This window comes from Microplitis mediator, chromosome 8 (assembly GCF_029852145.1).
Source record: "Microplitis mediator isolate UGA2020A chromosome 8, iyMicMedi2.1, whole genome shotgun sequence".
NCBI classification, from domain to species: Eukaryota; Metazoa; Arthropoda; class Insecta; order Hymenoptera; family Braconidae; genus Microplitis; species Microplitis mediator.
The window spans coordinates 272,466-287,479 of record NC_079976.1 but is presented as its reverse complement, the minus strand read 5'-3'; the positions used below and the strand labels follow the sequence as shown (position 1 = coordinate 287,479).

General features: G+C 34.0%; 1 protein-coding gene and 1 long non-coding RNA gene across 20 annotated transcripts in view; one reads left to right on the top strand and one right to left on the bottom strand.

The window, feature by feature from the left end:
* Window positions 1-15,014, top strand: part of LOC130673039 (uncharacterized) — a 154,905-nt gene that overhangs the window by 71,049 nt on the left and 68,842 nt on the right. Inside the window, exons 5-7 of one of the 3 annotated variants that reach the window (XR_008990820.1) lie at window positions 8,256-8,383; window positions 12,340-12,426; window positions 12,523-12,752. The exons of 1 other annotated variant lie outside the window; for it this stretch is intronic. This is a non-coding gene — a long non-coding RNA (uncharacterized LOC130673039). Of the gene's footprint in view, window positions 1-8,255; window positions 8,384-12,339; window positions 12,427-12,522; window positions 12,753-15,014 lie in introns of those variants that run through there. One more of the 3 variants, XR_008990822.1, reaches the window with a different exon arrangement.
* The window catches only part of LOC130673034 (gamma-aminobutyric acid receptor subunit beta), an 81,007-nt gene that overhangs the window by 64,721 nt on the left and 1,272 nt on the right, over window positions 1-15,014 (bottom strand). The gene's annotated exons all lie outside the window — the stretch shown is intronic.

Sequence of the window (15,014 nt, the reverse complement as noted above, 5' to 3'; positions counted from 1 at the left end):
CGCTAATGGGACGTCGGTTTAGTTGTCAGGGTATTGCTCAGAATGCACAGGTGACACAGCAAGTGCCGGCGGATCGTGTGGAATTCAATTGGCTGGTGATAACCTGGAACACTGGCTGGAACAACTATTTCGCGAATTTCGGCAATAGCCGCACAATAAGGGTCGCCCGCCGACGCCGCAGATGCCCCGAGAAGAGAAGAGACATGCGTGGGTCGTCGAATCAATGTTTACCACGTGACACACACTCACATACACTCACACACATAAACAGCTTCTTGATATAATTTTCCTCTCTCTAATTAAATCTCTTTACCAGTTTTTACTATCATTTTGTTATTTAATTAAACTTTTAAACGTTTTATCAACCACTCATCCATAAATGAATGGATATTGTAAAAGACGATTTTTTTTTAATTTTATAATTAATTTTAGTAATAAATTTTTTGTTTTAAATTAATAGTATAATAGATTAGATGGAGGCATTCAAATGTCTAGAGAGCCGGTCTCCTTGAGGCTGGAAGACAAATAGCGTTAAATGAGATTAAAAGTGGCAATAAGAATTCGTGAGTAATTGGCTATAAAATTTCGTCGACCGCGAATAAGAATAAAGAAAAAAATATAAGAAAGAACAAGCCCAAGTAGAAGCCGAGGCTGCTCGAGTCAAAAAATAAGATAGAATTAAGCCAAAGAATTATAGAGATCGAGAGACTGAGAAAAAGAGAGAAGAGAGCAAGTAAATTTTAAAGTTGGACGAATGTGCAAACTGAAGCATTTTTCCGTGGTCGTATGTGAATCTGGTGCATTAGTTGCGACATTAAATTCACCCCATAATCTTGTCTTTAATTTTTTACCCTTTTTCCCATCTTAATTTCTCAACTGAACCTACGGCATATTTTTTATCCCTCTTGCCTCCGAGGGCTTTTATTTTTCGCCTCGCCCAACTATAAATATATTTGCGCTGCGTTTAATTTCCGGGAGTGATCGCGCGACCTTCATTTTTCTTCTGACATCTACACGCCACCCAGTGTACTCTTCATCCGCCCTATCATTTTTTTCGAGCTTTAGCTACTGAAATTAAACCATTATAAAATTTTTATTAACCCTGGTTTTTAATAATAACATATTTAACCTTTTGAATAAATTAATACACTGACTAGTAAATTCCATTCACGGCCAGACTTGAATTTTAAACTTTTTGAATATAATCCCCAAGATAAATCTTTAATAATGTAATTAATAAAAATTGAAATTTTTAAACAATATAATAAAATAAAAATATTTACAGTCTCTAATTTAATGAAACGTCGGGCAGATAATTTAACTCAAATTAACGTCAGTACAAGTGTTTAAACATATATGTATGTATGTGTGTACGCTAACATATTATTACAAATAATCAAAAATAAATTATAAAACTCATCTCAATTTAAACTCCATTTCCGGTGTGTACATAAATGAAACATTTCAGTGTTAGGTTAAAGTTAGAGAGTAACATTACCGCATCAGAAGGTTTCATTTCATTAGTGTGTGGAACTTTAAAACATGTTTAACAAAAAGTATACCATGTACCATTAAACTTTATATGTGGCTTTGTTACCTATACTCTCGGTTTTATATTAAATTTTAAAGTTTCCCATACTATTAAACCCATACTAACTTCCACTAAATATATATATTTATATTTATATTTTAATACGTATATATCTATCTATATAATGTATAAAATATATACATTACTTTGGCATAAACCTCTCACGGTTTATCGCGTGTTATTCTAGCCGTTAGTTTGCGTATCGTTGGTGAATTGGCGTTATGATTCACGTGACACGATCCTGAGTGCGCATCCTCATCCTGTTATGTATATTATATATGTACTTCACTCACTCACTCTTTCTCTACTCTGTAACCACTTACTTAACTTTTTTCACACCTTCCTTCGCACCCTTTAAAAAAATCTCCCTTCGCGACCATTAAAAAAATAAATAAATAAAAATTTTATATCTATCTATCTATCTACATATATATATATATATCAGCTATAAGTGCTCACGTATGAGTGACGATGGGCGTAAAAAGAAAAAAAAATGTCAATATAAAAGTGCAAGGTAACAAGCAATTTGTAGTATTGGTTGTAAAATAGAATAGGTGACGAGAATCTTGAAACGACATGATTAACGCTTACTTGAGATTTTTATCGGTTATATATACATATTTTTTTTCTATATTATTTTTTTGTATTTTTCAATGGTATTTTTTTCGAGGAGATTAAGCTCTGTGTAATTAGGTTACATAATTAAGCTGGTTATTCATTGTTTTTGATAACGTTAACATGTAATTAGTGTTGAGTATTTAAGATGCACGTGAGATTTTTTTTTAAATAAAAAAAATATAAATAATAAAACTAAAAATTATTGAGTGATAAGTTTATTAATTAATTTTTTTAGGTCACGGATATAAAAATTTGTTAATTAATAATTTAAATTGAGATGGCATTTAAATGATTAATTTTTATTATAATTATAAACTAAAAACGTAACATTTACATTTAAATATTTAAGTACCAATTAAACGAGTTTTCAATTAATGAATTTAAATATTCTTAAAAAAAGCAAAAAAAAAAATATACATATATATTTAATGAATTAGAATAATTAACAAATTTTAATACGTGATAAAAAATGAAATGTAATAAAATTTAATACAAAGAATTATTTTATTCATGTGTATCCATTACAAAGGATAATGAGTGCATTGTCCAATTAAAAAATCCAAACCTTTTTTGTCTATTTTTTAAAACTCGATTTTAAAAAATTTTTATTTTTAATTTAACGCATAAAAAACTGGTGGGTGTTTACGAACCGCAATAATTCGGATTTAGTTCGGACACGTACCTCGAAATGCCAGTCTGTCTGGGTCTCTTCTGTCAGTGTGTCTGTCTGGGTGATCCGTATTCTCTCTCATGTTTCTCATTTCCACCCTCGTTTGTAGGTTCTGGCTTTGGTTATAGTTCTGCTTCTGTTTCTGCTTCTGTTTCTGCTTCTACTTCTGCTGCCGCTGTCGTCCACTCGGGATTCACACGGTTGTGTCTAATTGAACAACGTGTACATGAAGGCGTCCATGCTATCCAGCAACTTCCTGATCCTTTACTATATACTCTGTTGACTCACTGACTCTACCAACGCAATGTCAGTTTGTTTATATATACATGTATACGTATATATTTATACCCACACATTTGTCCCTCTGTCTTTCTGTCAGTGCTTTCTATATAAACCTCTACACACCTTCTTCTTCTTTTTTTTTCTTCTTCTTTCTATCCAGTTATGTATTCATTTTGTCCCTTAATTAATGTACTCTATATGTAATCCGTAGTGTCAAGCTAAATTACATACAAATACAAATAACGTCTATTTACTGTCATACGTTCCAAAACTTTTTAATAAAGCTTATTTTGTACTATTTATGTTTACTTTAAACCAACAAATTTATTTTAAAATAGATGTTTTTTTCTTTTTTTTCAAATTATGACATGATATTTTTTTATTTTTGCAAGTGTAAGGAAAGAGTATGAATTATTAAAGAGAACAAGAGGTGAAAATAAATGCCCAGAAATCACGTTGTTACATTTAATAACGACACTTAATATGTAGGACTTAATTTTAATGTGAAAAAGTCACGCGTCGATTTATCATCATGAATTTCAAAGTGTAATATAACACACAGGTATTATATAGAAGGGAAAGAATGAGAGAAAAGTCCAGCACGGACACCCCACGACAATGACAGCGACAGTAACACCGACACCGACACTGACACCGACACTGACACCGACACCGACACCAACAACGAGAACGAGAGCGACATTAAACTGAGAATGAAAAGGATAGAAGAGAAGATATAGAGAGGGAGGGAAGGAGAGAGGTGTCATAAAAGAGAGGACAAACGTAAAGTGGGAATTTATGCTCGGTCCGTGTTACTGTTGAGAATCGTCGAGGTTATTCATATTTTATCGGGGGCGATCAAAACTGAGACTTTGGATCTATTGTAATGCTTCCAATATTTATCGATTCCTGAGGGTCGTGACCTTTGACCTATCTCTAATATTCTATTTTCTTTTTTATACCTCCCGTCACCCGTCACCCGTCGGCCGTCACCCGTCACTCCCTCTCCTCCTTTTTCTTCTTCTTCTTCTTCTTCTTCTTGTCACAGTATCGTTAAACTTGATATTGTCGCGTTGCGTTCAAAATATATATAACGTATAAACTTACACTCTGTGTGTAAAAAATAAAAAAAAAAAAAAAAAAAACAAAGTTAAATGGAAAAAAATAAAAAAGAATGAGTGAATGAGTGAGTAGAATGCCAAGAGCTTTTTTCCATAACACATTTTATTATTACCTACTATCAAAGTTTCTTTGTAATATAAAAATACATTCTTCTTTGAGCTTTGAGATGCATATAAAAATTCACTGCTAAAGTATTTTTCCACCAGTTGTTGGAGAATAAGGAGAAAGAATGTGTGTTCATTTTGTGTGACTATGAAAAAACTTATTTTATAGACACACATACACAGCATATAAAGATTTTTATAAAATTATTTTTAGCTCTTTAGTTTATTTAATAAGAAAGAAAGATAAAAGGAGGAAAAAATTTTGTAGGAGTTAATAAAAGAAAGTAACCTACAAACATATAATCAGTAAGCCAAGAATAAGTAAGCCAAGTGGATGAAGGGTTACGAGTAGTGAAATGTACGCACACATAATGCATACAACTTTACTGGCTATAGTCATCCATTAGCTTTTATTCATCACGAGCATCACCACTGGCAAGTTACCTATTCACATATCTTTTCCTCTCAACTCTAAACTCTTGTGCATTTTCATGCAAGCCTGCGTCGTTCATGACTCTACGGTTGTTGTATATTGTGTACCAGTGTGTTACTTGCTAATGAAAGCTCGACCGACCTTTCTCAACATCCCCACCCAGCTTTGTAACAACTACTACTGGATATCATGTATCAACCTCATTTTCATACAGACATCTATATATTAATTACCTCTAGGGCTATTACACTTTCATTTTTTAAATTTAAGCTATTGATTTATTTACATGTTAATAATAAATTTCATTTGTTTCATTAATTTCAATAATTATTAAAATTTAATACGGAATTTAATTATTCATAATGTTATAAAGGTAATTAAATATTCCAAAAGCTGACAAATATATATTTGGTATTAATAGGGGAGGAGAGGGCAAAGTGGGCCCCTGGGGGCAAAGTAGGCCCCTTGAAATTTTCGAAACTTCAAAAAATATGGGGGCAAAGTGGGCTCCTCAAAATTTTCTATATGCCAATAAATTCGGACGGATAATAAACTTATCGAAATTTCTTATATACTGAGGGCTAAAATGGACCACCAAAACTGTCCATTAAATATAATTTATTAAGAAAGTTAAAGATAATAAAATTACTTTTTAAAGTTGTATCGCAGCAGACTATTAAAATGACTTTTATATTATTAAAATACAATTGTTTTATAGTTATTTGCAAATATCACACGTGTAAAGAATAAAAAATATCTAATCCGAAATTTTTTTGGAGGGCCCACTTTGCCCCTAATTTTCGATTTTTCAATTTTAATGGACGCAGCATAATGAAGTGAAAATAAGTATCAAGGATCTAAAAAGAAGTAAACGCGTAAAAAAAATTAATGATATTATAATTATTTTCCTTAAGGGGCCCACTCTGCCCCCCTCTCCCCTAAAAATAATTAGGCAAATATTGAAATAAAAAAAAAAAAAAGGGATGTACAATATAAATAATAATTGAAAGTGGTTGTCTGAAGTTGCCGAAGTGAGATGACGTCTCGCTTTCGCGTTAACTCTAGTGCCACTTCACTGTGAAGATGAAGTAGTATCGTGGAATGAGAAATAGAGTATATCCATATATATATATTATGCATAGATATACAACAAGGGAGTGAGCGAGGAAGATGGATAGTCAGTGATGGGTACAAAGAATAAGCGAGAAGCTCGAACAAAGTTTAGCTGGTGAAACACAGAAGCTTGCGGAGTACTGATAGTTACGACATTAAACGTTCATTCTCTTTCTACTCAGTACTCTCTACTCTCTAGTCTCTAGTCCTCAGCTATTCAAAAGTTTGGCTATAGTTTTAGCTGAAAATGTGTTGCCGTTTCGTCACGATTCACTCAACTCATTTCTCTTGTCTGACGTGTCTTTATCCTTTCTACTGCCGCTGAAGCACCAACGTGACTTATAAATCCTTTTAATTCCTCTTAGCTTTTATATGCATTTTTCGGGACAAAACATAAAACAATAAATTCATCGGCGTTGCGTGCGCTTTGGTAAGCATTGAAAATAATTGTAATGTATTTAGTAGAACCTTAAAACTTGTTACTTTAAAATAAATTTCTTTAGCGTAACGCGATCGCCGAGTTTTCTAGACTCTTTGAGCTTCTCAAGTGCAATCCTCGGCACTTGGACTACTCGGATTGCGATGCAAAGGCTCCTGGTTCTCCATACAACTATATACAGAGCAATACAAAACTTTATCACTCACTCATTCTGATGCTTTTAAAACTTTAAACACGTAAAACTTTGCAATGATGAAAATTCTATTTGTATAATTTCACGCTACTTAAAATATTTGTTGTTTTATTTATTTATTCATCCTACCAAAACTTGTAATACTCAGATACTTTCTGTTCACTGTTACATCACCAACTCAACTAATTTAGTTTTATAATTAAATTTTATTGTTTGCTAAATAAAATCTCCAAATACACACACACTCTGATTATATTAAAAAAAAAAAAACATATTAAAGAATGTAATATTGAATAAAATTGAGCCGATAAAAAATTCCATAGATTTTTTAACTTATTATTATTTTTTATCTTGAAGAGAATTTCATTTGTCTGTTGTTTGCCGAATTGTCTTCCGGGTCAATAAGAAAGGGTCGATATTATCTATACACATATATTTATATATATATATATATGAAATTTTTTTTTTTTCTGGATATAGAGCTGGAAAATCTTAGGTTGCGTCTACCCTTTTATTCCGCAGGGTATCCAGTGACAAAGCATGCGGGTACTTGTGACTCGAAGGCAGTTTGATTAGAGGAACACGATTGTAGGGCGTGAAGCGAATTGAAATCCAATTTATACCCTCAATTCTATTCCCCCAATATTCTCTCTCTCTCTTTAAATTTGCCTTGCCTTCGGTTTCTCTCAGCCACTTCCTCTTTGTCTCTTGAGTCTTCAGATTGACCATCAATCGCTTCCTGAATACAAATAATTGATTCGTGCTCGGAATCGGAAATCAAAAGCCATTTTCATCGCATAAATTTTGTATTCGTAAAATAATAAATAAAATATTTATATAATTAAATGGGAGTAGGTGAGAATTATAGTTATGAGGATAATGAATAGAGAACGTTGATTTACATATGTACTAACAAATCAAATAGTTCTCAGTAACAGTAATATCCGTAGCTGTGGGAAAGCTAACGTCCGCCTGTGGGTTCGTTACGTTTTACCTCCGGTCTAGTCGACGTTTCCACTCTGACGCTCTTCTAATGCCAATACCAATACCAATATCAACCCGATGTGACTTGGTCATCATCACCTTCTCTATCTTTCTCTCTCTTTCTCTCACATCCACATATTTTACACACATTCACACTGCATTACACACTCTATATTTCAGTCTTGCGCACCTTTCAGCCTCCTGTCTTACTCCATCTTCCTCACACGCCAACTATGCATGGATAATTTTATCTCTTTTGCTCTCGCACTCTTCCACTTGGTCGCATCCTATATATTTAAATTTTCAACCAACTGCAAGTCAACCTCTGCCATCAATTTGTCATTTTCCAGTCGCTTGCCACTGCGTTCTGGCATGTGAGAAAAAAAAATATTTAATGACTCAATTAATATTTTTTTTTCTACGAAGGAAAAAAAATGAATACTCGGATATAATAAAAATATTATTAAATTAATGTTATGTAAATAAAAAGGTGAGAATGAATGAAAATCCATAGGATTAAATGTCACGGTATTAAATAAAGTTTATCATGAATGAAAAGCCTGCATGACATGGCTAGTGTAATAAACATCACGTTTATAATGTCTCATTTCTTAAACGTCAACGTCGAAGGGTTTAAATATTTCTCTTGACACATTTTTTATATTTATCATTATTTATATTTATTATTTTTTCTTTTTTTTTATAGAAGACTTCGTCTAGGTTCAGTTGGCATGTGCGATCTTACTTGTGCGTCTTTCCCGTCATGATATTCCTATACTTTAATATAAATAGCCTGTAGACCAAGCTCGACACCGTTTCATCAATCATCTCACGGTAAGCTCGCATTAATATTCGCTTACTATCAAATATGCATCGGTTGTTTGCCGGCGCCGTCGCTTATTTATTTCCGGGCTAATGTTGTTGCCAGACCGGTTCGTTGGTCGCTCTTGAGTGTATACGAGGGTGAAATACATATTTATATATACACTTCCATTTATATTACGGAAAAAGTATGAGAAAATGAGTAGTATTTTTATTGAGAGTACAGACCGCTGTCATTAATTGTTTGTTTGTTTGTTTTTTTTTTTTTCCAACAAATATATTTATTTATTTAGCTTGATATTATTTATTATATTTTTTGTTCTCCATAGACCTTTTGACTTTATCTTAACACGTCGACCCCTATATTCAGACATATCACCCCGGTCATATCGCTCCTAGTATACTTTATATTTCCTGCCACTTTCAATCCATGTAAGATGTTTTTTTTTTTTTTTTCTTCATCTTTCGCCTCAACTCTTTTATTTTTTTGACGATACACAAGCTCTATGATGTATGCCACGGTACTCAGTGATGATTGAATTCAATCTTATTTTATTTGACGTATCAATTTACATTCATATATATTTATAGTGGTTTGAAAAAAAAAGTTGTTGTATTAATTTAAGCTTTTGACATCTTGACATGTGGATTGATATTTAAATATTTGACGGATACACACTTTATTCAAGGATTTATAAAAAACGAAAATAGCATTTTCATTTAAGTGAATTAATTTTGAAAGTGAAAAATTTAATTTGACGAGTTAATTACTCGTATGCCCCCATTTCAAAGAAAAAAAAAAATAATTCCTCTATTACCTTAATAATTTATGCAGCATCCATGCTATTACAGTCACGGTGACATTTTAAGTAAAAGTAAATTTGAAAATGAAGTTATTTTTTAATCCGAAATAGCTGTGACAGTTTTGTCCATTTGAATTTTATAAAATGCATAAAGTTGTTGAAGCCATTAAGTAAAACATTAAGGCGTAAAATAAAATAATTAAAATAAAAGATGGTATTTTCCATTTGACATATATCTTGGCACTTTACTGGCTTAAACCCTTAACTGGTACAGAGAGTGTCGAGAGAGTAAACAACATCCGATCGCCGCACCAGTGAGCACGATCGCCCACATTTTCCTCCGTTGAGGAAGTAGGTCACTCTACTACCGGAAAGGGAGGGCAAACCATCGACAAGAAAATTAGACTGGCTGCACTACCAGTTGTACTACAGTACCACCATCCGTACACAATTTTCCGTGCGCCTATATCGCCTACATGCACCATGCTGGTTAAATTTATCCAGATAAAAAAATAATTATTATTGAAATCTACAAAACAATACTATCTTGTCGATAAAATACAATCCATAGTATATATATAAGCAAGTACGATTAGATTGTCAGATCATTTACATTTTCGCAATTTCCAGTCAGCCCACAATTCTATTATTCAACGAGAGTCATGAATAATGCCTGAGGACTAAAACAAGCATAAAGTAGCAGTATCTGTTGTTGTAGTAGTCATACTAGAAGTAGTATTATGTATATCTATAAAAGAAAGAGAATAAGAGAAAGGAATTATTGGGGATGGAGTAACGATTGGCTGAGTTTCTTGCTACTTGCTATTGGCATTATCAGTATACACCACACACATATCTATATATCTATATATATGGAATCAGTTGTAACCAACAGCAGTTGTAACTCGATGGGTATATCGAATGGGATCGAACGAGCATGTTTCTGTTCAATTCAGGCACTTGAATTTATCACCAAGATCGATCTGAGCCGATAAAGACAACGAGGTAGATGGTAGATTTTAAGTTCGCTCGAGATTGTGATTTCTCTCTTACCAATAGCATAACTAGACACTAGATAGTGGCGTCTGTAATACATTTATAAGATATTTTAGATAAGCTAGAATGAAAAAAGATGACAGTTTGAGGAATTTAGGGGAAAGTTTTTAAAAAGAATGATTTTATTTTTCGGTAAAACTTTGAGACTAGAGTCTATAGAGTAGGATTTGGATGACTGCCACGTTTTGTGGAAGAGCATAACCCTTGGGACGAGTGCACTACTCTGATCAGAGATATTGCTGTGTGGTAGACAGTTGCTGTGAATAAGGTGTGTGTGGACGTAGACAGCTCTGGGTACTTGTAGTCTCGGTGGATGAAGTGGATCTCTAGGTTGTCGTCTTCATCGTTATCGTCGTTGTAGTCAAAAAGGTATAGGGCGTGAAAGAGTAAAACAGGTGGAAGAATAAAGACGAAGCGTAAATATTGATAATCGCTCAAACGGGGACACAACTCAATGCCAGAGAATAGCAATCCAAGTATACAGCCAGGGACAGCCAGGGACAGAAGTAACGAGAGTCAAGGTGTGTGTATAGTAGGTATATCACACTCTATCATACCATTATTATCATCATTCTCATCGTTGTTGCTGTTGTTAATGTATTGAAGACCTAAGGAATGTGTATTAGTAGATACTGCCGATACTGGCTAGTGGTAGAGGTAGTTTGTTATAGTTATACCCAGTTGACGATCGATTTTGACCCTTGAGGGATACGCGGCTCAAGACTAAAATAGAATACGGAAGATTTGTGGTTGGGGAAAAATGTTATAAAAAGAATGCGGCTTAAAAAGTGATGCCATTTTTATTATTCAGTCTACTTTTTTTTTCTTTTTAATCAAAATTATAGTACTCTTGTGATGGTATTTATGGAAATAATATCCATCTAATATATCTTAGTTTCTATTCCGAGCGTGTAACGTAATCTGGGTATTATTAAATAATATTAATAAATAATAATAACGAAACAATAGACGTCAAAAATAATCCTTTAGTGTAATATAAAGCCAAATGTGATTAAATGATTGTGTTTTAATTGAAACTCGTTGGCTCAGTCGATTGTTCATTGAGCACCAGGATGATGATAGGTAATAGTAATAGTAATAGGAATAGTAGTAGTGGTAGTAAAGTATAGAATAGAATATGATGCGGTGAAGCTTCCACGTGAACGCCCTGGGAATTCATAACCTCATTCTCTCCTAAATTTTCTTTATACCACCTCAGTATCTGTATCGGTCGGTGTGTGTGGCGCGCTCTCTGCGTCGATTCGCGCGCGCCGACTCTGCAATAAATGCACGAGGGTTCGTGGGAGAATCTAGTTAAATCGAATCACGTGCTGCGGCACTCCATGCCTGCCGTGAGGTGTGGCATGGCAAGTTCACTGCGATGCCAAGAGACGTAAAGGGAACCACTAAAAGAGTGAGAGAGTCAGAGAGTGAACCAGCTGAAGAGAAGAGCCATAAAGTTGGCCGGGGGCTGCTATGACTCTATATATATCATTTCTCTCACTCTGTTTTCATATATATATATATCTATATATATAGGGAGGAGCTGCATCCCGATCCGAAATTTCGAGTTACTACCGTTGCAATCGATCCAACGTAAAACTTTAGCGAAACTTATAAAATTCGCATTAAACTTGTTCATTTCTTGTGAAAGTTAAATAAAATTAGGAATATGGAATATAAACCTGTATTTTCAGAGTTTATTTTGGCGGTCTATAAAGAGCTTTTCCGAACCCAGAGAAACCAACAGGAATATAAATTAGTTTTAAAGTTTTTTAAAATATTAACCAATCAGCAGTAATCCACTTTCTGTATGTTTAATAACGCAGTAGTAATTAAGGAAAACTACATAAAATATTACTTGGTTTATCTGAAATGACATCGATATTTTAATAGGATTATCTGAGTTAGCGCAAAAAGCTCCAGACACACATAGAGAGACCCACTACGCCAATACCACGTGACTTTGATCAATGTTTTCCTCTCTACGCTCTCTACACTCTCCCACTTTTAAATACTTTGCGTATTCGTGTACAAGTGAGAAGGAAAAAAGCCTCTAGACTTGACGGGGAAAAAAAAAAAAATAAAAAAAAATATATTCTGTTACAGAAAATGTAAGTTAAAGCGAGACACTAAAAGCATACGGTGAAGTTGCCTTTGAATGTTTACAGCAGCCGAGCAGTTCTGGACGTTCAAGTAATACTTTTTGCATAAAAAATTTTATCCGAGCCCTGTCGTCAACACGTACGTACACACAGACTACTTGTTTGATTTTTTTTTTTATCTTTACAGGTAAAATTTCTGCCGTGATATCTGTACACACGACTTGTCTATATGTGAATATTTTTTACTAGATATATATTTTTTTTTTGTACAAAATATAAAAATATCTATAGTATAGAACAGCAAAATAAACGAAAATAAAAGTAGAGTTTGAGGATAAACTCAAAGAGCAAATAAACTTTTCCTTATTCATGGATTATGTAGTAACTTTTAAAGTGGTTTCTACGTCCAAGTTATTGACAGCAATCGTTTATATAATTTTAGTAAACATCTGAATACTGTGTGAATGAAAGAAAAGTATTTATTATTATTTCATCTTCAGTTACAAAAATTAAATTATTATTTAATAAAAATCATCATCATGAAATTGTCATTAATATTAATAATTCCGAATTTGTAATAAAAAATATTAAAAAAATAAGTTTAAACAAACAGGATGTGGGATTTAATGAATCACTTAAAATATCTGACGTTTAACTTAACAACAAAACAACCAAAGTCTCTTTAAATGCGGTTTCCAATACGATGTAAATGTATGCGCCTGGCTGATGGGTGGTGTGTTGTTCTCCTTGGAAACAATGCGTGACTATCATACTTAGTTGTCGTAAAAGAGGAAAGCAGTCACAAGCTTACAGTGCCAGCAAAGAGAAAGAAAGAGAAGGATGAAGAGATGGTAAGAGGGTGAGAGGGTGAGAAGGATAAAGGGAGGGTAGAAGTGAGTGACAGGTTACTAATTAAGAAATTCATCAGGGGCTCACGATGATTTAATTTACCAACCGATTTACCACGTGGGATTGTATTCCCCAGTGACGTGAAACACGCAATGCCTACGCAGAGACATCAATCCCAATAATTTAAATTAATAAACAAACTTAGGTTTTTTTATTATTATTTTGAGCCCTTTCTGTCAGTCATAATTACAACAAAGTTAACAACTGCATAGACAGCATTGCGGAATATTTTTGAATTGGACAGCAAAATACGTCTTTTAATTGAAATTGCAAATGAGATTTATTTTTGATCACGAAATCATGATCGAGAACTGGATCGGATCAACGTGATTGCCATAATGGCTACTACTACACCAACAATAACAGTAGCAGCAACAAGGTTATCCTGAATTTACCAACACTATATTCCAACGAGCAGCCATCGAGAGATAGAATACCAGTTAGTGTATTCTCTCTAACTTAGTGACACACTACTCGTTGATGCTTTTGCATACATTTGTTTACTATATGCAAACGCGTGTGCTTTCCCAAGACAAAGCTCCACTTTCAATGTGTGTGTGTGTGTGTGAATCGTCAACAGTGAGAGGGTGAAAACGAAACAAAGAACGTCTGTATGGAAAGTTTAAAAGAGAGAGAGAGATAGTAATAGAACGGACAGCACACAGCACAGTAACAGCGAAGCAGTAGTGGCAGTAGTGGCAATAGTGGCAGAAGCTTTCCCCGCTCGTTTCACCAGTAGCAGCACAACAACAAACACTCTGGCACGCACACCCACATTTACCCGGAATCGATTCGCAGCCGCCCCGTGGGATGACGACGCTTTTGGGATCGCTGGACCAACTACTGCTACTCTACTCTACTTTCTCACTCTCTCTATATATACCAACACACCAGAGTTGAGGGCTCGTATAAAAAGAGAATAAAATAAACTAAATGAAAAATAGAAATAGAGAGAAAAAGAAAAAAGAAAAAAGCGAAATAATGAAATTGGTGCTTCAGATAGAACAATAAAAAAAACAAGAAAAAAAAAGTCGTTCCCATGTGAAATTCGTCCTCCGTGGTTCAAAGTTAAACGTTTGTCTTTACAGCGCTCCAATTGAATTTCACCTGGGACCAAGATGATAATTGATCAGCAATAACAGTATATATCTATATCTATAGTAATGGTATTTGTCCAGGTGATAATGGGATGGCAATTAGTTAATGGGTTAAGAGTAGGACGTTGATGGTACATGGTAGCCTATCCACGTCAATCAATGTACAGGCAAAGGACCCTCTAGTTGCGTTAGTTAGTGGTGGGATCATTGACACCACTGGGAACCGCAAAAGCACACAATACTCTCTGACGCCAGATCCACGTGTAAGCTCCCTATAATTATAGATATACATATATGCAGATATATGTGTAGCTGATCAAACGTTCAGTTGACAGTTGGCCTTAAGTTGGCAGAGCCAGAGTTAGCTTTGAGGTATTAGGATACTAAAATATGACAATCAAACATATTCATCTTAGGTGTCAGTCAAGAGGATTAACAGGGTTAGGAGCAAAGTTTACGAAAACAGTTTATACAACTAAGGGAAATTATCGCGTAACGGTTTGCCGCGGTCGATGTTTGATTTTCTCATTAGGAGAAAACTTTAACCAATGGCATCAGAACTCGTCTATTTATCAACGACTTTAACGTGAATTGCTCAAGTTCTCCTGTCAGACTGGATAACTTTACTAAACAATTTCTCCTACTCTAACAATAACAGCGACAGCACAAACTA